We start from the raw sequence: 27,267 nt of genomic DNA, 5'->3' as shown, positions 1-27,267 counted from the left end.
TACTCTAAAAAATATAAGATTATGCTACCAAAACTTTAGGACACCCAATTTATGAATGACTGAAATGAATAAAAACAAGTATATACGGCCGTAAGTTCGGCCAGGCCGAAGCTTATGTACCCTCCATCATGGATTGCGTAGAAACTTCATCTAAACACTGCTATCCGCAATCGAATTACTTAAGTTGCGGTAACGCTTGCCGATGGCAAGGTATCTTAAAACCTCCTAACACCATCTTCTAAATTGTATGTAAGTCCATACGTGGTATATATTAAATCAAAAAAGATCGATCCAATACGTATATAATTCAGTTTGACAGAGTAGACATAAAATTTTGACAAAATTTTCTACAGAAATAAAATTTTAACAAAATTTTCTATAGAAATAAAATTTTCACAAAATTTTCTATAGAAATAAACTTTTGACAAAATTTTCTATAGAAATAAAATCTTGGTAGGTTATTTTTGGCTCGAGTGGCAACCATGATTATGAACCGAATAAAATTTGAACAAAATTTCCTATAGAAATAAAATTTTGATAAAATTTTCTATAGAAATAAAATTTTGACAATGATGAAAATTTTATTATGAACCGAATAAAATTTTAACAAAATTTTCTCTAGAAATAAAATTTGACAAAATTTTCTATAGAAATAAAATTTTGACAAAATGTTCTATAGAAATAAAATTTTGGTAGATTATTTTTGGCTCTAGTGGCAACCATGATTATGAACCGATATGGACCAATTTTTGTGTGATTGGACCAATTTTGGTATGGTTGTTAGCGACCATATACTAACACCACGTGCCTAATTTGAACCGGATCGGATGAATTTTGCTCCTCCAAGAGGCTCCGGAGGTCAAATCTGGAGAATGTTTTATATGGGGGCTATATATAATTATGGACCGATTGTTAAAGATCATATACTGGCACGGTTGTTAAAGATCATATACTAAAACCATGTTCCAAATTACAACCGGATTGGATGAAATTTGCTTCTCTTGGAGACTTCGCAAGCCAAATCTGGGGATCGGTTTATATGGGGGCTATATATAATTATGAACGGATGTGGACCAATTTTTGCATGGTTGTTAGAGACCATATACCAATATCATGTACCAAATTTCAGGCGGATCGGATGAAATTTGCTTCTCTTTGAGGCTCCGCAACCCAAATCTGGGGATCGGTTTATATGGGCGCCATATATAATTATGGACCGATGTGGACCAATTTTTGCACGGTTGTTAGAGACCATATACCAATACAATGTACCAAATTTCTGCCGGATCGGATGCAATTTGCTCCTCTTTGAGGCTTCGCAAGCCAAATCTGGAGATCGGTTTATATGGGGTCTATATATAAATATGGACCGATGTGGACCAATTTCTGCATGGTTGTTAGAGACCATATACCAACATCATGTACCAAATTTCAGCCGGATCGGATGAAATTTACTTCTCTTTGAGGCTCCGCAAGCCAAATCTGGGGATCGGTTTATATGGGGGCTATATATAATTATGGACCGATGTGAACCAATTTTTGCATGGTTGTTAGAGACCATATACCAACACCATGTACCAAATTTCAGACGGATCGGATGAAATTTGCTTCTCTTTTAGGCTCCGCAAGCCAAATCTGGGGATCGGTTTATATGGGGGCTATATATAATTATGGACCGATGTGGACCAATTTTTGCACGTTTGTTAGAGACCATATACCAACACCATGTACCAAATTTCAGCCGGATCGGATGAAATATGTTTCTGTTAGAGGCTCCATAAGCCAAATCTGAGGGTCCCTTTATATGGGGGCTATACGTAAAAGTGGGCCGATATGGCCCATTTTCAATACCATCCGACCTACATCGATAACAACTACTTGTGCCAAGTTTCAAGTCGATAGCTTGTTTCGTTCGGAAGTTATCGTGATTTCAACAGACGGACGGACGGACGGACATGCTTAGATCGACTCAGAATTTCACCACGACCCAGAATATATATACTTTATGGGGTCTTAGAGCAATATTTCGATGTGTTACAAACGGAATGACAAAGTTAATATACCCCCATCCTATGATGGAGGGTATAAAAATTGACCTAATATACAAAATTGTATAAAATGAAATTTTAATAAAAATGAAAGTTCACAATCTTTGCTTTAATTTAATTTAGGACACGAATTCACAATCTTAGAATCCAAGCACATTTTTTTAAGTGTACATAAATAAATAATCAAAGTGTATAATCGAGCTTAAAAACTTGATAAATTATAAATTTGATAAATTTCTGAATTAAAAAAAAATCACAGAAAAACTACTTCTATAGCCCTCAAAACCTTAACATTTGTGCGCTTATTGGCAGAGCCCGTGGTGGCCCTATTATATAGATATTTCGTAAGTACTTTCTAAGGTTAGTCCTATTCTATGACGAATTCGTACAAAAAATATCAGAATTTATTTAAGCAAAGTCATACCTCTTTGTCATTTATTTATCCATCAAAACATTTAGCAATAATCCTTTGATTTAACTACACTACTCCTTTTCTCCATTAAATGCCATCCCGTCATTTTTCCTATGCTAGAATCACTTTCTCTCCCATAGGATAAAATAAAAATAAAAAAATTGAAACACTTCAGGCAAATCCTTAACTAACAATTTACATTTCATTTATCCCTAGAGTCTTGTAAATGTAAAAATAAAGTGTATTCACTTATAAAAAGAATACAAATATGTATTTGTGCTGCAATAGAAAAAAATCCTTTTATGTGAATTTTATCAGGATATATCTGGAAATAGGGTTGGCATATTGATATGTGCTATCAAATGAGGGAATAAACAAAAATATTAATTTCCTTTTCATTTAAATTATATTCATTAAGAGAAAACGGGCCTACGTTTTTGTTACTTGGGAAACTGCTAAGTCACATCGTTGAGATATTTACGGCAGTCAATGGCCATTCTTGCATTTGACAAAGGCACGGAGCGATTCACTTCTGAAGTTATGTGGCCCGCTAAGTATTTAGCGTACCAAAAAATAACCATATGAAGTGATGATTTACATTTCAATGTAAACTCCTCTCCTTTCTATTTTGTAACCCATTTGAAAAATTAAGATTCGATTCGAAATAAGCCAAATGATTTATGGAGTCTTCTATTACTTGATTATGCTTTGGCCTTATAGAATTTTATTTACTTTTATAAATTTAAATAATGGAAAAGTTAATCGTTAATCTCTTTATTTAAGTTTGGTCAAAGGACCACCCTGGTGTAATGAATCTATGGGTCCCTGCTCGGGCGCCACTGACTCTTGTCATTGAGTTAAACATAGAATTGGACAGTGTTCAGGCATAAAAGGAATTTCTTCACGTATGATATCACAGTATTGTATTACTTTGTCTCTCAATAGTTATGTGGGACCCTTTTCATTGACCTAAACAAAGAATTGGATAGCGTTCAGGCAAAAGAGGGAAGTTCTTCATACATGATATCACGTTGGCACAGTCTAAATACGATTTCAATTCGGGGGCAAAGATAGTATCTGTATTGCATTACTTTGTCTCTCAATAGTTCTGTGGATCCCTGCTCGGGCGCCACTGACCCTTGTCATTAAGGTAAACATAGAATTGGACAGTGTTAAGGCATAAAAGGAAGTTCTTCACGTGTGATATCACAATGAAACTGTCTAAAGGCGATTTCAATTCGGGGGAAAATATGGCCCCGAATTGAATATGCGTTATTTTGTCTGTCAATAGTTCTATGGGTTCCTGTTCGGGCGCCACTTTTCATTGAGCTAAATATAGAATTGGATAGGGTTCAGCCATAGTAAGGAGTTCCTTAATCATCATATAAACATATAATTGGACAGTGTTCAGCCATAAAGTTGAAGTTCTTCATATATGATATCACATTGGTAGTGTCTGAAGACAATTTCGTTGTAACCACAGTTGGTAGAATTCTACCACAAATGGTAGATTTTTTACTGTTTGGTAACTTGGTAGAATTCTTGAAGTTTTGGTAGGTTTTGTAAAACATTCTTCTCTAACAAAGAGGTTGGAAAAGAAAATTTTCTATGGAAATAAAATGTTGACAACATTTTCTATAGGAATACAAATTTAAGAAAAAATTTTATATAAATAAAAACAAAAATTTCTATAAAAATAACATTTTGAAGAAACTTTCTATAGATATACAATTTTGAGAAAATTTTCGATAGAAAAAAATGTTGAGAAAATTTTCTATGGAAACAAAATTTTGACAAAATTTTCTACAGAAATAGAATTTTGACAAAATTTGCTATAGAAGAAAATTGTCTATACAAAAAATAAAAATTTCTGTAAAAATAAAATTTTGAAGAAAATTTCTATTGAAATACAATTTTGATAAAAATTTCTATAGAAATAAAATTTTGACAAAATTTTCTATAAAAATAAAATTTTGACAAAATTTTCTATAGAAATAAAATTCTGTCAAAATTTTCTATAGAAATAAAATTTTGACAAAATTTTCTATAGAAATAAAATTCTGTCAAAATTTTCTATAGAAATAAAATTTTGACAAAATTTTCTATAGAAATAAAATTTTGACAAAATTTTCGATAGAAATAAAATTTTGACAACATTTTCTAAAGAAATAAAATTTTGACAAAATTTTCTATAGAAATAAAATTTTAGATAATAGAAATAAAATGTTGACAAAACTTTCCATAGAATTAAATTTTGACTAAATTATCTACACAAATATTTTTTTTTTTTTTAAATTTTGACAAAATTTTCTATAGAAATAAAATTTTGAAAAAATTTACTATAGAAATGAAATTTTGAAAAAATGTACTATAGAAGAAAATTTTCTATAGAAGAAATAAAAATTTCTATAAAAATAAAATTTTGAGAAAATTTTCTATAGAAATACAATTTTGAAAAAAAAATCTAAAGAAATAAAATTTTGAGAAAATTTTCTATAAAAATATAAATTTTGAGAAAATTTTCTATAGAAATAAAATTTTGAGAAAATTTTCTATTGAAATAAAATGTTGAGAAAAATTTCTATAGAAATAAAATTTTGACAAAATTTTCTATAGAAATAAAATTTTATAGAATTTTCTATAGAAATAAAATTTTGAGAAAATTTTCTATATAAATGAAACTTTGAGAAAATTTTCTATAAGACTATGGAGAAAAATTGCTATAGAATTGTAATTTTGAGAAAATTTTCTATTGAAATAAAATTTTGAGAACATTTTCTATAGAAATAAAATTTTGAGAAAATTTTCTATATAAATAAAATTTTGAGAAAATTTTCTATAGAAATAAAATTTTGAGAAAATTTTCTATTGAAATAAAAATAAAAATTTCTATCAAAATAAAATTTTGAAGAACATTGCTATAGAAATACAATTTCGGGAAAAATTTCTATAGAAATACTATAGAAATAAAATTTTGAAAGAATGTACTATAGAAGAAAATTTTCTATAGAAGAAATAAAAATTTCTATAAAAATAAAATCTTGAGAAAATTTTCTATAGAAATACAATTGTGAAAAAAATTCTATATAAATAAAATTTTGAGAAAATTTTCTATAAAAATAAAATTTTGAGAAAATTTTCTATATAAATGAAACTTTGAGAAAATTTTCAATAAGACTAAAATTTTGGAGAAAAATTGCTATAGAAATAAAATTTTGACAAAATTTTCTATAGAAATAAAATTTTGAAAAAATTTTCTATAGAAATAAAAATTTGAGAACATTTTCTATTGAAATAAAAATAAAAATTTCTATCAAAATAAAATTTTGAAGAAAATTACTATAGAAATACAATTTCGAGAAAAATTTCTATAGAAATAAAATTTTGAGAAAATATTCTATAAAAATAAATTTTTGAGAAAATTTTCTATATCAATAAAAAATTGGACAAAAATTTCTATATAAATAAAATTTTTACAAAATTTTCCATAGACTTAAATTTTTGACAACATTTTCTATAGAAATAAAATTTTGACAACATTTTGTAATTTTTTAATAAAAAAAAAATATATCTATGGAAGTTAAATTTTAATTAAATTATCAATAGAAAATATGTACTATAGAAGAAAATTTTCTATAGAAGAAATAAAAATTTCTATAAAAATAAAATTTTGAGAAAATTTTCTATAGAAATACAATTGTGAAAAAAATTCTATAGAAATAAAATTTTGAGAAAATTTTCTATAAAAATATAAATTTTGAGAAAACTTTCTATAGAAATAAAATTTTGAGAAAAATGCCTATAGAAATAAAATTTTGAGAAAAATTTCTATAGAAATAAATTTTTGAGAAAATTTTCTATATAAATAAAAGTTTGACAAAAATTTCTATAGAAATAAAAGTTTGACAAAAATTTCTATAAAAATAAAATTTTGACAAAATGTTCCATAGACTTAAATTTTTGACAACATTTTCTATAGAAATAAAATTTTGACAAAATTTTTTATAAAAGTAAAAATTTTGAAAAAAATATCTATGGAAGTTTAATTTTGATTAAATTATCAATAGAGATCAAAAATTTGTCAAAATTTTCTATAAATTCAATGTCGTTAAAAATTTTAATTTTCGTGTTAGATCATACTATCAAAATCCATTCTCCCTTTTTGTAGAAGTAGTAACTTTTCCTTGTTAGTGCAAGCTAAAATTCGACACATTTTCAATTCCGGGGATTTTTATAATCAAAAAAATGGTCTCTAATAGGAGAGATAAAATTTTGTGATATTTCAAATAAAACAGTAAAAAAAACATTTTTTTCATACTAACTACATCAAATCGATCAAAACCTTCAAAATAACAATTTTTCAAATTTGGTAATTTTTTTGTATTTTTTTTTTAATTTTGGTAGATTATTTTTGGCATGAGTGGCAAACGTAGTTGTAGCCCATTTTAAAAATTGGGTGTCGATCTTGCCCTTTTAAACTTCGATATGCGTAGCTTTAATTAATTGATATTTCATGTGCTTGGATATGCAATTTACCTTTCTGTGTATATCTCTTATGGAAACTTACTGATTGAAAGTTTTTGCCCTATTAAGTCTTAGGTTAAATCAAACATTATTACAAAAAGTGAGAGCTACTTATTCTCCTTGTCATTGATAGACATGTGCCTTTTATGGTCCTGACTACTTGTTGTACTTCTTGTATGGGCCACTTAAAACTAAATCGCTAACCATCACATCTGTTGCTGGACTATACCATAAAAGATGTATTTATTTTTTTTTTGTTCACAAAGTTTAGTTTTTATAAAGTAGTTTGTGTTTTTGTTTTTTTCTTTCCTGCTGGGGCTTTGGCTAAGGGTTCCATTTTTCACAGATTTCTTCTATAAAGAGCTTGAATGGCCTTGTATTTTCTTTCTCAATGTCATCATAGTCGTCTTTCTGTTAGAAAAATTGTGTTTTTTTTTGTGTTATGGTACTGAAATACTTTTTTTTTTACTTTACACAGGACAGACAGAAGGCCAGGAAGGAACCAGAAGAGAGCAAAAAAAAAAAACAAAAAAAAACAACCGAGTAGACCACAACATTGACTAAATAAAAGTGTGTCTGGCAAGTGTCTGCTTGTATATCGTTTGGGTCTGCTAGATTGTTTTTTATTTCTCTGTTCCTTTCCGAGCAGTTTCATTCACATGAAAATTTCCGTCCGTCTGTCCGTCCATCTCTGTCTTGTAGGTACAACATTTACTGATGTTTCTACTGCTACCACAAAAATGGCAATACCACACCACAGTACACCACTCATATCTTGGTGCTTGGTCAGATGGTCTTGGTCGATAGGTTTCTTTATTTAGCTAATACTTGGATATGCTACTGAGTGTCTTTTTTTGGGATTTTTTCCCCCAAAACTTGGGTCATCCATAGGGGGTGTGAGATCAAGCTTGTCCAGTTGGATACATGACCGTCTGCTTTGTTGCCTTTTTCGGTATCCAAGAGAATCTTTTAGGAGAATTTTTTGTGTAAAAAAAAATTGGGGGATTTCCTTAGAATTCCTAAACGGAACATTGTATTAAATCTATATTTATGGTAAAATAAAATAAAATTGATATTATGCTTGTGTAAAAATTTTTGTTTGCCTTTGCTAGGCAATTTTATTGTGACCAATAAACATACATAGAAATCTTTTCTCAAATACCAGGCATACAGCAAACAATGTAGGTCATGTAGGTCATGTAGGTAAGGAATACCATTGAAGTTGGTCCAGTGATGATGAGATATACCTGTAGTGGCTAACATTTTTTTACTATATTTTTTTAATATTTGAAAATATTGTGTAATACAATTTATGGGGGTTAAATTAATAAATCCAGGGATATTCTATTAAGAGATAATTTTCGATAATTCGATCACATAAACACAACAACGATATAAAAGTAAATAAAACAAATTAGAAATGTATGGCAAAATTGAAGAAGAATATATTGCATTTCTTATGTTTGCAGGAGGGTATCTTAAGTTTTTTCTTGTCCGTTGTCCAGTCTAAATAAAAGAAAACTTGTCGCTTGTTTAAATGTCAATTTTTGACTATGCAACTTTAAAATTTGCAATTAAGAAACAAAATTTGGCCGATAGTAAAGATCAATTTTGGTCACTATTAAAAACCGGTTATACTTTTGATTTTCATAAAAAGCTTGATTTTGTCGGATATTTCCATTGATTTTCAAATAAATCGAAAGTCGATAAGACGTGTTTGGAGAGAGCAAGAAGTCAATTTCGACTATTTGCTACATATATTCGATTTAAGTCCATTATTTGTGTTTGACATTTGAAACAAAATGTTTGACAAAGTTTTCTATAGAAATAAAATTTTGACAATCAAATTTAATGTAATTTTTTATAGAAATAAAAATTTGACAAAATTTTCCATAGAAATAAAATTTTCACAACATTTTCTACAGAAATAAAATTTTGACAAAATTTTCCATAGAAATAAAGTTTTGACCAAATTTTCTATAGAAAACAAGTAAGGAAAGTCTAAAGTCGGGCGGTGCCGACTATATTATACCCTGCACCACTTTGTAGAACTAAATTTTCGATACCATATCACATCCGTCAAATGTGTTGGGGGCTATATATAAAGGTTTGTCCCAAATACATACATTTAAATATCACTCGATCTGGACAGAATTTGATAGACTTCTACAAAATCTATAGACTCAAAATTTAAGTCGGCTAATGCACTAGGGTGGAACACAATGTTAGAGTCATTTTTACAACTTTTCGACAAAGCAGTGGCGATTTTACAAGGAAAATGTTGGTATTTTGACCATTTTTGTCGAAATCAGAAAAGCATATATATGGGAGCTATATCTAAATCTGAACCGATTTCAACCAAATTTGGCACGCATAGCAACAATGCTAATTCTACTCCCTGTGCAAGATTTCAACTAAATCGGAGTTAAAAATTGGCCTCTGTGGTCATATGAGTGTAAATCGGGCGAAAGCTATATATGGGAGCTATATCTAAATCTGAACCGATTTCAACCAAATTTGGCACGCAAAGCTACAATGCTACTTCTACTCCCTGTGCAAAATTTCAACTAAATCGGAGCAAAACATTGGCCTCTGTGGTCATATGAGTGTAAATCGGGCGAAAGCTATATATGGGAGCTATATCTAAATCTTAACCGATTTCAACCAAATTTAGCACGCACAGCTACAATGCTAATTCTACTCCCTGTGCAAAATTTCAACCAAATTGGGCTAAAACTCTGGCTTCTGGGACCGTATTAGTCCATATCGGGCGAAAGATATATATGGGAGCTATATCTAAATCTGAACCGATTTCAATAAAATTTGGCACACTTGACTATAGTACTAATTGTTCTTCTTGCGCAAAATTTTAAGCAAATTAGGGTAAAACTCTGGCTTCTGGAGCCATATAAGTCCATATCGGGCGAAATATATATATGGGAGCTATATCTAAATCTGAACCGATTTCTTCCAAAATCAATAGGGATCTATTCTGAGCCAAAACACATACTTGTGCCAAATTTGAAGTCGATTGGACTAAAACTGCGACCTAGACTTTGATTACAAAAATGTGTTCACGGACAGACGGACAGACGGACATCGCTATATCGACTCAAGAGCCCACCCTGAGCATTTTTGCCAAAGACACCATGTGTCTATCTCGTCTCCTTCTGGGTGTTGCAAACATATGCACACAGTGTGGAGCAGGGTATAAAAACTTTTGATAATTTTTTTGTAGAAATAAAACTTTGACAATATTTTCTGTAGAAATAAAATTTTGACAAACAATTTCATAGAAATAAAATTTTGACAAATTTTTCTGTAGAAATAAAATTGTGACAAAAATTTCCATAGAAATAAAATTTTGACAACATTTTCTATAGAAAAAAAAAAATGTCTATAGAAATAAAATTTTGACAAACTTTTCTATAGAAATAAAAGAAATGAAACTTTGACAAAATTTTTATAGAAATAAAATTTTGATAAAATTTTTGTAGAAATAAAATTTTGACAAAATTTTCCATAAAAATAAAATTTTGACAAATATTTCTAAAGAAATAAAATTTTGACGAAATTTTCCATAGAAATAAAATTTAGGCAAAAATTTCTACAGAAATAAAATTTTGAAAATATTTTCTATAGAAATAAAATGTTAACAAAAATTATCTATAGAAATAAAATGTTGACAAAACTTTCTATAGCAATAAAATTTTGACAAAATTTTCTGTAGAAATACAATTTTGACAAAATTTTCTGTAGAAAAAAAATTTTGAAAAAATCTTCCATAGAAATAAAGTTTTGAAAAAATTTTCTATAGAAATAAAATGTTGACAAAATTTTCTATAGAAATAAAATTTTGACAAAATTTTCTATAGAAATAAATTTTTGACAAAAATTTCTATAGAAAAAAAATTTTGACAACATTTTCTATAAAAATAAAATTTTTGACGAAATTTCTATAGTTTCTATAGAAATAAAATTTTGAAAAAATTTTCTATAGAAATAAAATGTTGATAATTTTTTTTAGTAAAAATAAAATGTTGACAAAATGTTTTTAGAAATAATATTTTGACAACATTTTCTATAGAAATAAAATTTTGACAAAATTTTCGATAGAAATAAAATTTTGACAAATTTTTTATAGAAATAAAATGTTGACAAATTATCTATAGAAATAAAATTTTGACAACATTTTCCATAGAAATAAAATTTTGACAAAATTTTCTATAGAAATAAAATGTTGATAAAATTTTCTATAGAAATAAAACTTTGACAAAATTTTCAGTAGAAATAAAATTTTGACAAAATTTTCTACAGAAATTAAGTTTTGACAACATTTTCTATAAAAATAAACTTTTTACAAAATTTTCTATAGAAATAAAATTTTGACAAAATTTTCCATAGAAATACAATTTTGACAAAATTTTCTATAGAAATAAAATTTTGAAAAAATTTTCCATAGAAATAAAGTTTTGAAAAAATTTTCTATAAAAATATAAATTTGACACAATTTTCTATAAAATAAAATTTTGATAATTTTTTTTGTAGAAATAAAATGTTGACAAAATTTGTATAGAAATAAAATTTTGACAAAATTTTCTATAGAAATAAAATGTTGACAAAATTATCTATAGAAATAAAATTTCGACAAAATTTTCTATAGAAATAAAATTTTGAAAAAATTTTCCATAGAAATAAAGTTTTGAAAAAATTTTCTATAGAAATAAACTTTTTACAAAATTTTGTTTAGTAATAAAATTTTGACAACATTTTGTATAGAAATAAAATTTTGATAAAATTTTTTTGTAGAAATAAAATTTTGCAACATTTTCTATAGAAATACAATTTTGACAAAATTTTCTATAGAAATAAAATTTTGACAAAATTTTTTACAGAAATACAATTTTGACAAAATTTTCAATAGAAATAAAATTTTGAAAAAATTTTCCATAGAAATAAAATTTTGAAAAAATTTTCCATAGAAATAAACTTTTTACATAATTTTCTATAGAAATAAAATTTTGACAAAATTTTCCATAGAAATAAAATTTTGACAAAATTTTCTATAGAAATAAAATTTTGACAAAATTATCTATAGAAATAAAATTTTCACAATGTTTTCTACAGAAATAAAATTTTGACAACATTTTCCATAGAAATAAAATTTTGATAAAATTTTCTGTAGAAATAAAATGTTGACAACATTTTCTATAGAAATAAAATTTTGATAAAATTTGTATAGAAACAAGATTTTGACAAAATTTTCTATTGAAATTAATTTTTGAAAAATAAGATCTTTTTGTTTGATAATTTTTTGATAAATTTTTTCTCCAAATTTTGGTAGATTATTTTTGGCTCGAGGGGCAATCGCGGCCCCTGCTCGTGTGCCACTGACCCTAGTCATTGAGCTAAACATAAAATTGGCCGCAGTTTAGGCATAAGTGTTAAGTTCTTCATATATGGTATCACATTGACACTGTCTTAAGACGATTTCAATTCGATTGTGGCCTCTGTATTGCATTACTTTTTCTCTTATATGTAATTGTGTCAGTCTAAAGAGGTTGCTAAATTATAATGTTGTTAAGAATAAAATTTTAACATCTAATTACAATTATTGCTTATAGTGCCAAGTCAATCTTCAATTATGGAGATTACAACTTTAAAATCGAACAGCTAGAAATAGTATTTTGTCCAATAACTGGAACTGATGAGGATATAAAAATCCGAAATTGCTGTCTCAAAATAATTTTTGTTAGGAGTTTTCTATTCATTATTCATATTAAAATTAATTTCTTATTAGTTTGGTAGCCTTAACTAGAGTTACAAATTTATTATAAATTAGAAACAACATTGGTTTTCGGGCATTTTAGAAAATTTAACAATTAATTTATCATAAAGCCTTTTTTAACTGACTTGAGTTCTTTTTATAGCTGTTGGTTTTTTTTTTTGTTTTTTGAACAAATTAAAATAAAATCAATTTTTAATTTATTTCTTAAAAAATTTATGTTTCCAATCACGAAATTCTCAACAACCAAAATATAGCAAGATGATTACTACTGTTTATTACAGCACAAATATTTGTCATTTCTTTAGCAGTAATAATAAAAAAAAAACTAAAAACCATTTTTAATTGTTTCTTTTTTCCAGAATACATTTTAATATTCCACACCCAACTTTAAGAAAAAATAAAAATACCAAATCCCCCCAAAAACAACTAATTTGTTGGCCCAATTGAAGCCCAACACCAAAGACATTTGTAAATCGGTAACAAAACGCAAAAACTGGACCAAACTGAAAGTAAGTAAATAACCAAGTAACTCCCTCAGCCATTATTATATCGTTTATTAAATTAAGACATTTCATACAATAGCCGAACCAGGTGAATTTTTCAATCTATACGAATGGCTAAAGGCAATTGGTAGAAATAATTAAAAATTCTATGCATGACCAAAAACACATCATACATTGACAGAATGAATAAACCTTAAAGGTTCAACATTATAGTAACGAAAAAAAAAATAAAAAGCAAAAACAAAATAATTTAAATTTCCATGGTATGCTATACTTTTGGAATATGTTCTTTAGTTATTTAATTCTTCTTGGGTTTCATTTTGACTTCTGGGGAGTTCTTTTTAGCTCTTTCATTATTATGGATCAAACAATGTAATCTAGACACAAGTGAATACGAACTAAAACCGTCGTTTTGTTATGCGTTTATGATGTGGAGTTACGATATGGATGTAAGGCCATCATAACAGTCATATTCGGCACCCACAAGGTATCTTCCAAGCTGGCTAAATGGCTCATAATACGATTTGGTAGATATGTGATTTTACTTGGTATAGAGTCTTCCAAACAAAACTCCTTCCACATTCATTTGCAGCTAAATGTTAGAAAAGTCTAGAATTTTAAATTCAGATACTTAAATAAACGTATAAAGAAATACCCTCAAATTTGATATAGTAATAGCATTTGTTTCAGGTATTATCGTTAGATTCACTGAACAAAAATATTCACTTGCATATAGTCATGGCTTCTAAGGGTCCATGATCGGACTCAATTGAAACTTATTTTATCAAAATTTTATTTCTATAGAAAATTTTGTCAACATTTCGTTCTATCGAAATTTTTTTCAAAATTTTAGTTCCATAGAAAAATTTGTCAAAATTTTATTGACAAAATTTTATTTCTATAGTAAATTTTGTCAAAATTTTGTTTCAATAAAAAATTTTATCAAAATTTTATTTCAATAGAAAATTTTGTCAAAATTGTATTTCAAAAAAATTTTTCAAGACTTTTTCTATAGAAAGTTTTCGACAAATTTTATTTCTATAGACAATTTTCTGAAAATTGTATTTCTATAGAAAATTTTGTCAAAATTTTATTTCAATAGAAAATTTTGTAAAAATGGTATTTCCAAAGGAAATTCTTTTCAAAATTTTATATAGAAAATTTTTTTCACAATTTTGTTTTCAACCTATTTTTTTTATTTTATTCCTATAGAAAATTTTGTGAAAGTTTTATTTCTTTAGAAAATTTTGTCAAAATTTTATTTCTCTAGAGAATTTTGTCAAAATTTTATTTCTATAGAAAATCTTGTCAAAATTGTATGTCTATTGAAAAATTTGTTGATATTTTATTTCCAAAGGAAATTTTTTCAAAATTTTATTTCCACATGAAATTTAAAAAAAAGATGTTATTTCTATAGAAATTGTTTTTAAAATTATATTTCTATAAAAAATTTTGTAAAAATTTATTTCTATAGAAAATTTTGTAAACATTTTAATTCCATAGAAATTTTTGTAAACATTTTATTTCTATAGAAAATTTTGTCAAAATTTTGTTTCTGTAGAAAATTTTGTTAACATGTTATTTCTAAAATTTTGTCAAAATTTTATTTCCATAGAAAATTTTGTCAAAATTTTATTTCTATAGAAATTGTTGTCAAAATTTTATTTCTATAGAAAATTTTTTCAAAATTTTAATTCTGTAGAAAATTTTGTCAAAATTTTAATTCTATAGAAAATTTTGTAAAAATTTTATTTCTATAGAAAATGTCAAAATTTTATTTCAGTAGAAAACTTTGTCAACATTTCGTTCTATAGAAATTTTCTTCAAAATTTTAGTTCCATAGGAAATTTTTTCAAAATTTTATTGACAAAGGAAATTTTGTCAAAATTTTATCTCTATAGAAAGTATTTCAAAATTTTATTTCTATAGTAAATTTTGTCAAAATTTTATTTCAATAAAAAAGTTTGTCAAAATTTTATTGAAAACAAAATTTTTTCAAGACTTTTTCTATATAAAATTTTCGAAAAATTTTATTTCCAAAGAAAATTTTGTCAAAATTTTATTTCTATAGAAAATTTTTTCAAAATTTTATTGACAAAGGAAATTTTGTCAAAATTTTATCTCTATAGAAAGTATTTCAAAATTTTATTTCTATAGTAAATTTTGTCAAAATTTTATTTCAATAAAAAAGTTTGTCAAAATTTTATTGAAAACAAAATTTTTTCAAGACTTTTTCTATATAAAATTTTCGAAAAATTTTATTTCCAAAGAAAATTTTGTCAAAATTTTATTTCTATAGAAAATTTTGTAAAAATGGTATTTCCAAAGGAAATTGTTTTCAAAATTTTATTTCTATACAAATTTGTTTTCACAATTTTTTTTCAAACGATTTTTTTTAAAATTTTATTTCTATAGAAAATTTTGTTAACAATTTTTTTCAATAGAAAATCTTGTCTAAATTTTATTTCTATGCTATTCGTTCTGCAAGTCACCGTACACTGCAGAACGAGCAGCATCACACGAACTCACATACAAAATCCCAGAAGATGGTTAGTGGCACTAACCGAAATATTGGAAATAAATATTAAAACAAATCAATAATCGATTGTTTCTATGACCTCAAGCCGAAAAAATTAATAATCAGAATAAACATAAAATCGGTCAATAACACTCAAAAATAAATTTTATTTCTATAGAAAATTTCGTCAAAATTGTATGTCTATTAAAAAATTTGTTGACATTTTATTTCCAAAGGAAATTTTTTCAAAATGTTATTTCCAAATGAAATTTTTTAAAAAAATTATTTCTATAGAAATCGTTTTTACAATTATATTTCTATAAAAAAATTTTGTAAAAACCTATTTCTATAGAAAATTTTGTAAACATTTTATTACTATAGAAAATATGGTCAAAATTTTATTCTATAGAAAATTTTGTTAAAAATTTATTTCTATAGAAAATGTTGTCAAAATTTTATTTCCAAATGATTTTTTTTTTTCAATATTTTATTTCTATAGAAATCAAAATTGCATTTTTTCATAATTTTAAAAATTTTACTTCTATATAAAATTTTGTGAAATTTTTATTCCTATAGAAAGTTTTTTGAAAATTTTATTTCTATAGAAAATTTTTTGAAAGGTTTAGTTCCATAGAAAATTTTGTCAAAATTAAATTTCGAGAGAAAATTTTTTCAAAATTTTATTTCCATAGAAAATTTTGTAAAAATTTTATTTCTATAGGAATTGTTGTCAAAATTTTATTTCTATAGAAAATTTTGTCAAAATTTTAATTCTATAGAAAATTTTGTCAAAATTTCATTTCCACAGGATTTTTTTTCAAAATTTTGTTTCCAAAAGAATTTTTTAAAAATTTTATTTCTGTATATAATTTTGTGAAAATTTTATTTCCATAGAAAAATTTGTGAAAATTTTATTTCTATCGAAACTTTTATTTCTATCGAAAATTTTGTCAAAAGTGTATTTCTATAGAAAATTTTGTAAAAAGTGTATTTCTATAGAAAATTTTGTGAAAAGTGTATTTCTATCGAAAATTTTGTGAAAATTTTATTTCTATCGAAAATTTTGTGAAAATTTTATTTCTATCGAAAATTTTGTCAAAAGTGTATTTCTATAGAAAATTTTGTGAAAAGTATATTTCGATAGAAAATTTTGTGAAAAGTGTATTTCTATCGAAAATTTTGTCAAAATTTTATTTCTATAGAAAATTTTATCAAAATTTTATTTCCATGCAAAATGTCGTGAAAATTTTATATCAATAGAAAATTTTGTCAACATTTTATTTCTATAGAAAATTTTTTCAAAATTGTATTTCTATAGAAAATTTATTCAAAATTTTATTTCTATAGAATTTTTTTTTAAATTTTATTTCTATAGAAAATTTTGTTTCAATATAAAATTTTCTAAAAATTGTATGTCTATAGAAAGTTTGTGAAGTGCTTCTTAGTTGGGGAGGAATATCTACCAAACATTAAAAAAATCTACCAATTTTCATAGATTTCTACCAACTGTGGCAACCAGGGTTCTAAGGGTCCCTGCTCGGGCGCCATCGACACTTTTCAAAACGTTTGGTTATCTGCTACCAATATTGCTGGAGATAGTTCTGAGTGTTCTCGCTTCTCCACGAATTTTCATACGAACTCTGCTTGAGCTAAAAATAGAATCGGAATCTATTTCTCGTGACAGCAAGCCGATAACATTCATCAGTAACAAGTACACCAAGATGGCCCATATTGTGTTATTTATCTCAAATCCTTGACCGCTTCAATTAACACAAATTTTGACTGGCATCTTAGAACACATGACATAAATGTTTGTTTTCGAATGGTCCTTGCTAGGGCGCCATCCAACGGTTGTTATCTCCTATCAATATTGCTGAGGATATTTCTGAGTATTCAAGCTTCTGTAAGCATTTTCATACGTAGTGTGATTTATCATTGAGTCAAACATAGTGTCTGACAGTACTCAGAAATCTCGGATCCTATAGCCATTGTACCTACATCAATTGGGGCCATAGGTCATTCCTTCCACTATGTGGCGGAATCTATTTCTTGTGACGGCAAGCCGGTAACATTCGTTTTACTCTTCTCTCGCACTATAAACTTTACATAAAATGATCGTGCTCGTTATATTTCTGATTACTATGGGTCCCTGCACGGGCGCCATCGACAGGTTTGCAAATAGCCATCGTGCCTATGTCGTAGATAAGCCGTCTTAGCAAAAAACTCTCATTACCAAATAATCTTGGAGGAAAATTTATTGCGTTACACTTTTCCTCCACCATGATATCCTAGATCCATGCTCGGGTGCCATCGACATGTTATAAGTGTTTATCTTCTAAGTGCTGCCCGATATTGTGTTTAGCTCAAGCATGGGAGACCTCTATTTTATAGTCTTGCCGTAGGTATTTCCACCGTTGAGAAACGGTTGATGGGCGCCCGAGCAATGACCCTTCAAAACATTCATCAAATGTTTTTTCCTATGCTGTTGTTTATTACCAGAGTATTTGGGAATTTTCCCTTTTTGGATTTGTTTTGCATTGTTTTAAGTTCTTGAATAATTTCGATTTGATTTAAATGCCAATTTAGTTTTTACCCATTACGCTAAGCCATCTCTTCCACCTTCCATCTACTACCTACCTTCTCCAGCGATTTTAACGGTAATGAACGTTGTTCAATTATTGTGTTATTTATGAGTTTTGCGATAACTCAAATCAGTTTTTTTTAGTTTGCTATATCATTGGCTGCTTTTCGTTTAAGGTTTGAAACTCATTTTATTGCAAATATCACATTATTATTGGCAACATATCAATTGCGATTGTGTTGTTTTTTCTGCCTGACTACTTTTGCTCGTCGCTCATCAAGACAGGGTAAGGGGCCATGTGAAAGATACGTCAAATGGCCCAGCTGATATGAAGATAGAGAGTAGAAGGATTGACAGACAGACGGACGGACGGATGAACAAAGTGCTAAAGTTATTTAAAGAATTTTAAACACGGATTTTTATGTGCTTAAGTGAATGTGGTTAATGCATATTAAGTATACAAAACAGGATTTATTGGAATTTTGCTGGCAATAAAAACGGAATGCAAAATGAAGTAAAGGCCATAATAAATTATGTTAAATTAACCTATATTTACCGGCTTTTCTAAATGTGGGGTGGGTGTTAAGTCCAGACAAGAAGGAGAATTTTTGACGTAGATCGAAATCAAAGGATGGGGGATATTTCATCTGATTCAACAATTGTGGGAAAGTAAAATGGAAGATAATTGATGAACTAGAACTATTTTAGGCGTCATGAATCTTAGCAGTGTCTGTTCAGAAGAGAAATGGGCTTTTTCACGGGAATTGCCTTCAAAATTTATTCATAGACACATCGAAACAATGACTCTTTCATTGTTTCAAGAAATGGTTCATATTAAAGCATATAACACTTTCGCTGGCGACCGAGCAGGGACCCATAGAACCTACGATCTCCATAATGCAAGCAGTTATCATACACAAAAGGTGAATTACCACATTTAAAAGGGTCCAAGCCTTTTTTGAGGTAGGGAAAAAAAGAGAATAGAAAACTTTCGCTTGCGACCGAGCAGGGACACATAGAACCTACGATCTCTTTAATGCAAGCAATAATCATAGACAAAAAGTGAATTACCACATTTAAAAAAGGGTCCAAGCCCTTTTTTCTGCCCACCTCAAAGAAAAGTTGACAGAACATAACAAACTTTCGATGGCGCCCGTGCAGGGACCAATAAAACCTATGATCTTAGAGAAAAAGTGAAGTACCTCATTTACAAGAGGACTGAAAAGATCTACAAACGTTGGTTGGTCAAAAAAGTCATGGACCCCGATATTCAAATACGAAGTTTTCAAACTTTTTTGGTGCTATTAACTATCGTGATTCTAGACACTCAGAACCTTTGTCCAAGTTTTCGGCATTGAGACTTCTTCATTCCAAATAGGCGGAAAGCCACTTACGGCGTTGCATTGGCTCCAGCGAATAAGTTTAAACATGAGTCTATTTCAAACTAGGTTTTATGCTTCTTTGTGTGAATTTCATTGTTGTTTCTTTCCTTTTATTCACTAGAGACCAAAAGACTTTCGATGTGGTGGAGAGTACACATCGAACGAGCTCTGGAGAAGGCAAAGACTGTCCCATCTCGGTCAATAATGGCTAGTTAGTTTCCAAGGATTATAGGTATGATTGCTACTACCGAAAGAAGGGTAAAATGGCTTTACTTTCTCTCTCAATCTCTCTCTGCACTCATAGAATAAATCTTTGATCAATTCATCTTTGTCTTCGGATGAAGAATGCTGACATTTCAGAATGAGTTTAAAGAATCGCAAGAGGTCTACGTACACAATTGCACTGATTTGGCGATCAATTAAAGTCGATTAGAACCATTGTTTAGTACTCAACATAGTTTGCGAATAACCGAATTTGCCTTTTCACTAATGTACTTTCCGACATTTATAATTTCGCCTGAAAGTGAGCAGATATCTCAAAACAACTCCTTTATAGTGGGGAGCAAAATTACTCAATTGAACTGTCAATTTGAAGAAAAAACCTTTCATAACATGATTGTGAGCTTAATTTATATTTATTTTTAAGAAATAATGCTATCATAATATTAAATAAAATATTTACATAAATATGATTTTAGTAATTTTTCCATATGAAAAAGAATGACACTTTTTGTGCCACCTTTTATTGAGAATGACAATCTTTGCGATACTTTTTCGAAATTGTCTCAAGCAACACAGTTGGAGGGTATCATAATAGCAGTAATAGACAGTAATCCAATTATTACGTTTTGATGTGCAGATATCTGTCAGAAACTTTAGTACAAGGCTAGTCCATCGAACTTTTAATTGCAAGGACTAACCTTTCACATTATGTTGAATAAATGTTTGTGAGCTTAATTTATATTTAATTTTAAGAAATAATGCTATCATAAAATTAAATAAAATATTTACATAAATATGATTTTAGTAATTTTTCCCTATGAAAAAGAATGACACTTTTTGTGCCACCTTTTATTGAGAATGACAATCTTTGCGATACTTTTTCGAAATTGTCTCAAGCAACACAGTTTGAGGGTATCATAATAGCAGTAATAGACAGTAATCCAATTATTAAGTTTTGATGTGCAGATATCTGTCAGAAACTTTAGTACAAGGCTAGTCCATCGAACTTTTAATTGCAAGGACTAACCTTTCACATTATGTTGAATAAATGTTTGTGAGCTTAATTTATATTTAATTTTAAGAAATAATGCTATCATAAAATTAAATAAAATATTTACATAAATATGATTTTAGTAATTTTTCCCTATGAAAAAGAATGACACTTTTTGTGCCACCTTTTATTTAGAATGACAATCTTTGGGATACTTTTTCGGAATTGTTTCAAACAATACTGTTGTATAGTACCATAATAGCAGTATTGGACTGTAATCCAATTATTAAGTTTTGATGTGCAGATATCTCTCAGAAACTTTAGTACAAGGCTAGTCCATCGAACTTTTAACTTCAAGGACTAACCTTTCACAACATGTAGAATAAATGATTGTGAGCTTAATTTATATTTAATTTTAAGAAATAATGCTATCATAAAATTAAATAAAATATTTACATAAATATGATTTTAGTAATTTTTCCATATGAAAAAAATGACACTTTTTGTGCCACCTTTTATTGAGAATGACAATCTTTGGGATACTTTTTCGAAATTGTCTCAAGCAACACAGTTTGAGGGTATCATAATAGCAGTAATAGACAGTAATCCAATTATTAAGTTTTGATGTGCTGATATCTCTCAGAAACTTCTCTTTAGTACAAGGCTAGTCCATCGAACTTTTAACTTTCAGGACTAACCTTTCACAACATGTTGAATAAATGATTGTGAGCTTAATTTATATTTAATTCTAAGAAATAATTCTATCATAAAATTAAATAAAATATTTACACAATTATGAATTTTGTAATTTTTCCGTATGAAAAAGAATGACACTTTTTGTGCCACCTTTTATTGAGAATGTCAATCTTTGGGATACTTTTTCGGAATTGTCTCAAACAATACTGTTGGATAGTACCATAATAGCAGTATTGGACTGTAATCCAATTATTAAGTTTTGATGTGCAGATATCTCTCAGAAACTTTAGTACAAGGCTAGTCCATCGAACTATTAATTTCAAGGACTAACCTTTCACATTATGTTGAATAAATGTTTGTGACCTTAATTTATATTTAATTTTAAAAAATAATGCTATCATAAAATTAAATAAAATATTTACATAAATATGATTTTAGTAATTTTTCCATATACAAAATAATGACACTTTTTGTGCCACCTTTTATTGGGAATGGCAATCTTTTGGAAATTTTAACGAAATTTTCTAAAGTAATGCTGTTGAAGGGTATCATAATAACGTTTATATTAGACAGCACTCTTATTGACATACTTATTACTCAGCAAATTTTCTATAGTGGGGATCAATAGAACATTTAATTTCAAGGACTAATCTTTCACAACATGTAGCATAAATGATTGTGAGCTTAATTTATATTTAAATTAAAGAAATAATTCTATTATAATATTAAAATAAATATTTACATTAATATATATTTCGTATTTTTTGTTATGATAAATTATGACACTTTTTGTGCCACCTTTTATTGGAAATACAGTCTTTTTTTTTGAAATTGTCTAAGTCAATCTTGGTGTTGGCTGGCTTTAATAATAATAGCGTTTATACGAGCTGGTACTCCAATTATTATGTTGTGGTCTTCAGATACCTTGTAGAATATTTTTTTCCCTAAAGCAATTTTGTTTCTAATTTCTTTAGAAATTTCCAAGAATTATATTTTCTTCGATTTATTCTATACCATTAAATCCTTTTGTGACATCATCATCATTATTATCGTCTGAGTATAACACATAGCCGCTCCATCACAATTATCAACAATAAAATCATTACAAACTAATTAAAAAAGGTTAAATATCTTTACAATGAACTCATTTCATTGTTGAATTGCCAATGCAGCACAAGCTCAGTAGGCAAGAACGTCAGCAAGCAACATCATCAGCATCATATCGGCAATATAACGTAAATAAATAGGCCATTAAATCAAGTGATCAACAGCAACGTGTGCCCTCCTATATAACTTAAGGAAAACCCCTTTTGGCTTCTCTCCCCCAAACCCCAAGACCCATTTTGTTTTTGACATAGTCTTGAAGGCAATCATCATTCATTCATTATTGCAACACGATGGCGGTTTTTTGTTTCTTCATATTGTTCGATATTATTGTTGTTGTTTTTTCGTTTCGTTTCGTTATATTCTTAAATGAATACAAATCACAAATTATTTAAATGAATTTAAATTATTGCTCATTGAAAATGGTACATCCATACATTTGCCAATGTATCGATGGGTAAAGAGAAGTATAGTGTACCAGTAAAATTATCAGCTGGAAATCAAAGCTAGAATGAAACCACCACAAAATCAGTGCAAGCCAACGCCTGTTTGGTCATAAGAATTATTGAAGAATGATCTTAACGATTGGAACGCCTGTTGGAATGAATCAATTAATAGACTTTCTCCAAAGTTATTCCTCTACCGCCTTGGGTTATCTAGAATGTCAGACATTATTAAAAAACGAATTATGTTTTCATTTAAGCATTTAAGTTTTTTTTTTGTTTCTAGACCCATAATGAAAACCATTAATTGGTTATGTATCACCAAGGCTGAATCAATTAATGCAGTGATTTGAGGCGAAGAATATTGTCTTTAATTATAGAAAAATAATTGTCAGTGTTCTTTTTTTTTCGTTTACATTATGAAAAGTCTTTTTTAACATTCAATTAATTGGAATAGACATTTTTATTAATAAGAAACGGGGAGTAGTTATGAAATGTGTTTTGACCTTGTGATTAATAGTAAGAGTTGGGGGAATTTTTTCAATAGGCAGTCGTCATTTGTTTTTGAATTTTCCATCCTTCTGGAGTTGGATTTTTAAAATCCCTTAAATTAAAATTTAATTATTTGAATTTTGTTTAATTTAATTTAAGGAATATCAAAGTAAAAATGGTTATTGGGACAAATCCCAGTATACCGGTATGAAATGAGCCTCAAGATACAAATGTCTCGCTATGGAGCATTTGTTGTGAAAGAGCCCTTATTTTTTTTGTTTGGTTGTTTGCTATGACATCTGTGAAAATATTTAGCAAATTTTGACAAATTTTCTGTAGAAATAAAATTTTGACAAAATTTTCCATAGAAATAAAATTTTGACAGATTGGTTATTGAAATAAAATTTTGAAAAATTTTTTGTAGAAATAAAATTTTGATAAAATTGTCTATAGAAATAAAATTTTCACAAATTTATAGAAATAACATTTTTACAAAATTTTCTATAGAAATAAAATTTTGACAAAATTTTCTATAGAAATACAATTTTGAAAAAAATTTATATAGGAATAAAATGTCATTGAACAGGCAATCAATCATCATATTTTTTCATCGTGTTAAAAATGTCGAATTTATGTATCAGAAAATGATGATTTGCGGAAAGCATTATTTTTTTTTTTGTATTCATTTGAAGAAAAGTACTGCAGAATTGCATTGAATGCTTAGAGAGGCCTATGGTGATCATATTCTATTAGAAGAAACATGCAAAAGATGGTTTCAACGGTTTTGATGTGAGAAATGAAGAATGTGGAAAACCACAAAAAAGTTTGAAGACGTCGAATTGCAAACGATATTAGATGGAGATGACACTTTGAGTCAAAAGCAAATAGCAGCAATGTTGCACAATTTCTGACCGCTTAAAAGCAAATGGGAAAGATCCAAAAGTGTGGAAAATGGGTGCCACATGAATTGAATGAAAGATAGATGGAAAACCGAATAAAAACACATGTGAAATTTTGCTTCAAAAACACGAAAAAATCGGTGTGCATCGGTGTGATACTGGCGATGAAAACTGGATTTATTTTAAGAATCCTAAACGGAAAAAATCAGGGGTTAATACGCGACAACCAAAATCATCGACTGCAAAACCACATCGATTCGGCAAGAAGACGATGCTGTGTGTTTGGTGAAATCAGAAAGGTGTGATGTATCACGATCTCCTAAAACCTGCTGATCGCTACCGACAACAAATGATCAATTTGAACGATATAGAGAAGGCAAACGACCAGAATGGGCCAGTAGACACGGCAATGTAATTTTGCTCCATGACAATGCACCTGCACACAAAGCAAACCGGTTCAGGATACAATCAAACCACTTGGCTGGCAGCAGCTACTCCACCCGCCGTATTCACCAGACTTGGCTCCTTCCGACCACCAATTAGTTTACATTTAGAGGAAATATCCTGCATGTAGTTTTTTCTAATATTTAGCGTTTTTAGGGCCACAATGCAGGAACTTTTCCACTCAACACATTTTTTAATAATTTTTTAATTTTGGTGGCTTTAGAAACCGCCAAGTATTGATCTTTGACTAATCTACCAAACAAATATTTCTATAAAAATTTTTTTCAAAATTTTATTTCTATAGGAAATTTTATCAAATTATTATTTCCATAGAGTTTTTTTTCAAAAGTTTGTTTCAATAGAAAATTTTGCCAAAATTTTATTTCTCTACCTAATTTTTTCAAAATTTTATTTCTATGCAAAATTTTGTCAAAATTTTATTTCCTATTGGAAATTTTGCCAAAATTTTATTTCGGTAGAAAATTTTGTCAAAATTTTATTTCGGTAGAAAATTTTGTAAGAATTTTATTGCGGTACAAAATTTTGTCAAAATTATATTTCTATAGAAAATTTTGTCAACATTTTATTTCTATAAATTTTTCAAAATTTTGTTTCTATAGACAATTTTATAAAAATTTTATTTCTAAAGAAAAGTTTATCAAAATTTTATTTCTATAGAAAATGTTGTCAAAATTTTATTCCTATAAAAAATTTGGTCAAAACTTTATTTCTATAAAAAATTTTGTAAAAATTTTATTTCTATAGAAAATTTTGTCAAATTTTTATTTCTATAGAAAATTTTATAAAAATTTTATTTCTATAGAAAATTTGGTCAAAATTTTATTTCTATAGACAATTTTGTCAAAATTTTATTTCTATGGAAAGTTTTGTAAAAATTTTATTTCTATAGACAATTTTGTAAAAATTTTATTTCTATAGTAAATTTTATCAAAATTTTATTTCTATCGAATATTTTGTCAAAATTTAATTCCTATAGAAAATTTTGTCAATATTTTATTCCTATAGAAAATTTGGTCAAAATTTTATTTCTATAGGCAATTTTGTCAAAATTTTAATTCTATAGAAAATGTTGTCAACATTTTATTTCTATAGAAAATTGTGTCAAAATTTTATTTCTATAGAAAATTTTGTCAACATTTCATTTCTATAGAAAATGTTGTCAAAATTTTATTTCTATGGAAAATTTTGTCAAAATTTAATTTCCTATAGAAAATTTTGTCAAAATTTTATTCCTATAGAAAATTTTGTTAAAATAATATTCCTATAGAAAATTTGGTAAAAACCTTATTTCTATAGAAAATTTTGTCAAAATTTTATTTCTATAGACAATATTGTCAAAATTTTAATTCTATAGAAAATTTTTTCAAAATTTTATTTCTATAGAAAATTTTGTCAAAATTTTATTTCTAAAGAAAATTTTATCAAAATTTTATTTCTATCGAAAATTTTGTCAAAATTTAATTCCTATAGAAAATTTTGTCAATATTTTATTCCTATAGAAAATTTAGTAAAAACTTTATTTCTATAGAAAATTTGGTAAAAATTTTATTTCTATAGACAATTTTGTCAAAATTTTATTCCTATAGAAAATTTTGTCAAAATTTTATTTATATAGAAAATTTTGTCAAAATTTTATTTCTATAGAAAATTTTGTCAATATTTTATTCCTATAGAAAATTTGGTAAAAACTTTATTTCTATAGAAAATTTGGTCAAAATTTTATTTCTATAGGCAATTTTGTCAAAATTTTAATTCTATAGAAAATGTTGTCAACATTTTATTTCTATAGAAAATTGTGTCAAAATTTTATTTCTATAGAAAATTTTGTCAACATTTTATTCCTATAGAAAATTTTGTCAAAATTTTATTTCTATGGAAAATTTTGTCAAAATTTAATTTCCTATAGAAAATTTTGTCAAAATTTTATTCCTATAGAAAATTTTGTTGAAATAATATTCCTATAGAAAATTTGGTAAAAACCTTATTTCTATAGAAAATTTTGTCAAAATTTTATTTCTATAGACAATATTGTCAAAATTTTAATTCTATAGAAATTTTTTTCAAAATTTTATTTCTATAGAAAATTTTTCAAAATTTTATTTCTAAAGAAAATTTTGTTAAAATTTTATTTCTATCGAAAATTTTGTCAAAATTTAATTCCTATAGAAAATTTTGTCAATATTTTATTCCTATAGAAAA

At 27.2% G+C, this 27,267-nt stretch overlaps 1 protein-coding gene across 4 annotated transcripts in view; it reads left to right on the top strand.

Annotated features, from left to right (window-relative positions):
• The window catches only part of pdm3 (POU-domain protein pdm3), a 437,278-nt gene that overhangs the window by 140,262 nt on the left and 269,749 nt on the right, over positions 1 to 27,267 (top strand). For all 4 annotated transcript variants that reach the window (XM_075309728.1, XM_075309727.1, XM_075309726.1 and 1 more), the window contains exon 3: positions 13,132 to 13,281. The gene's annotated coding sequence lies outside the window, so the exon portion shown is untranslated. The remainder of the gene's footprint in view (positions 1 to 13,131; positions 13,282 to 27,267) is intronic.

Source organism: Haematobia irritans, chromosome 5 (assembly GCF_050003625.1).
Source record: "Haematobia irritans isolate KBUSLIRL chromosome 5, ASM5000362v1, whole genome shotgun sequence".
Lineage (NCBI taxonomy): Eukaryota > Metazoa > Arthropoda > Insecta > Diptera > Muscidae > Haematobia > Haematobia irritans.
This window is presented reverse-complemented; position numbering and strand designations above follow the sequence as displayed.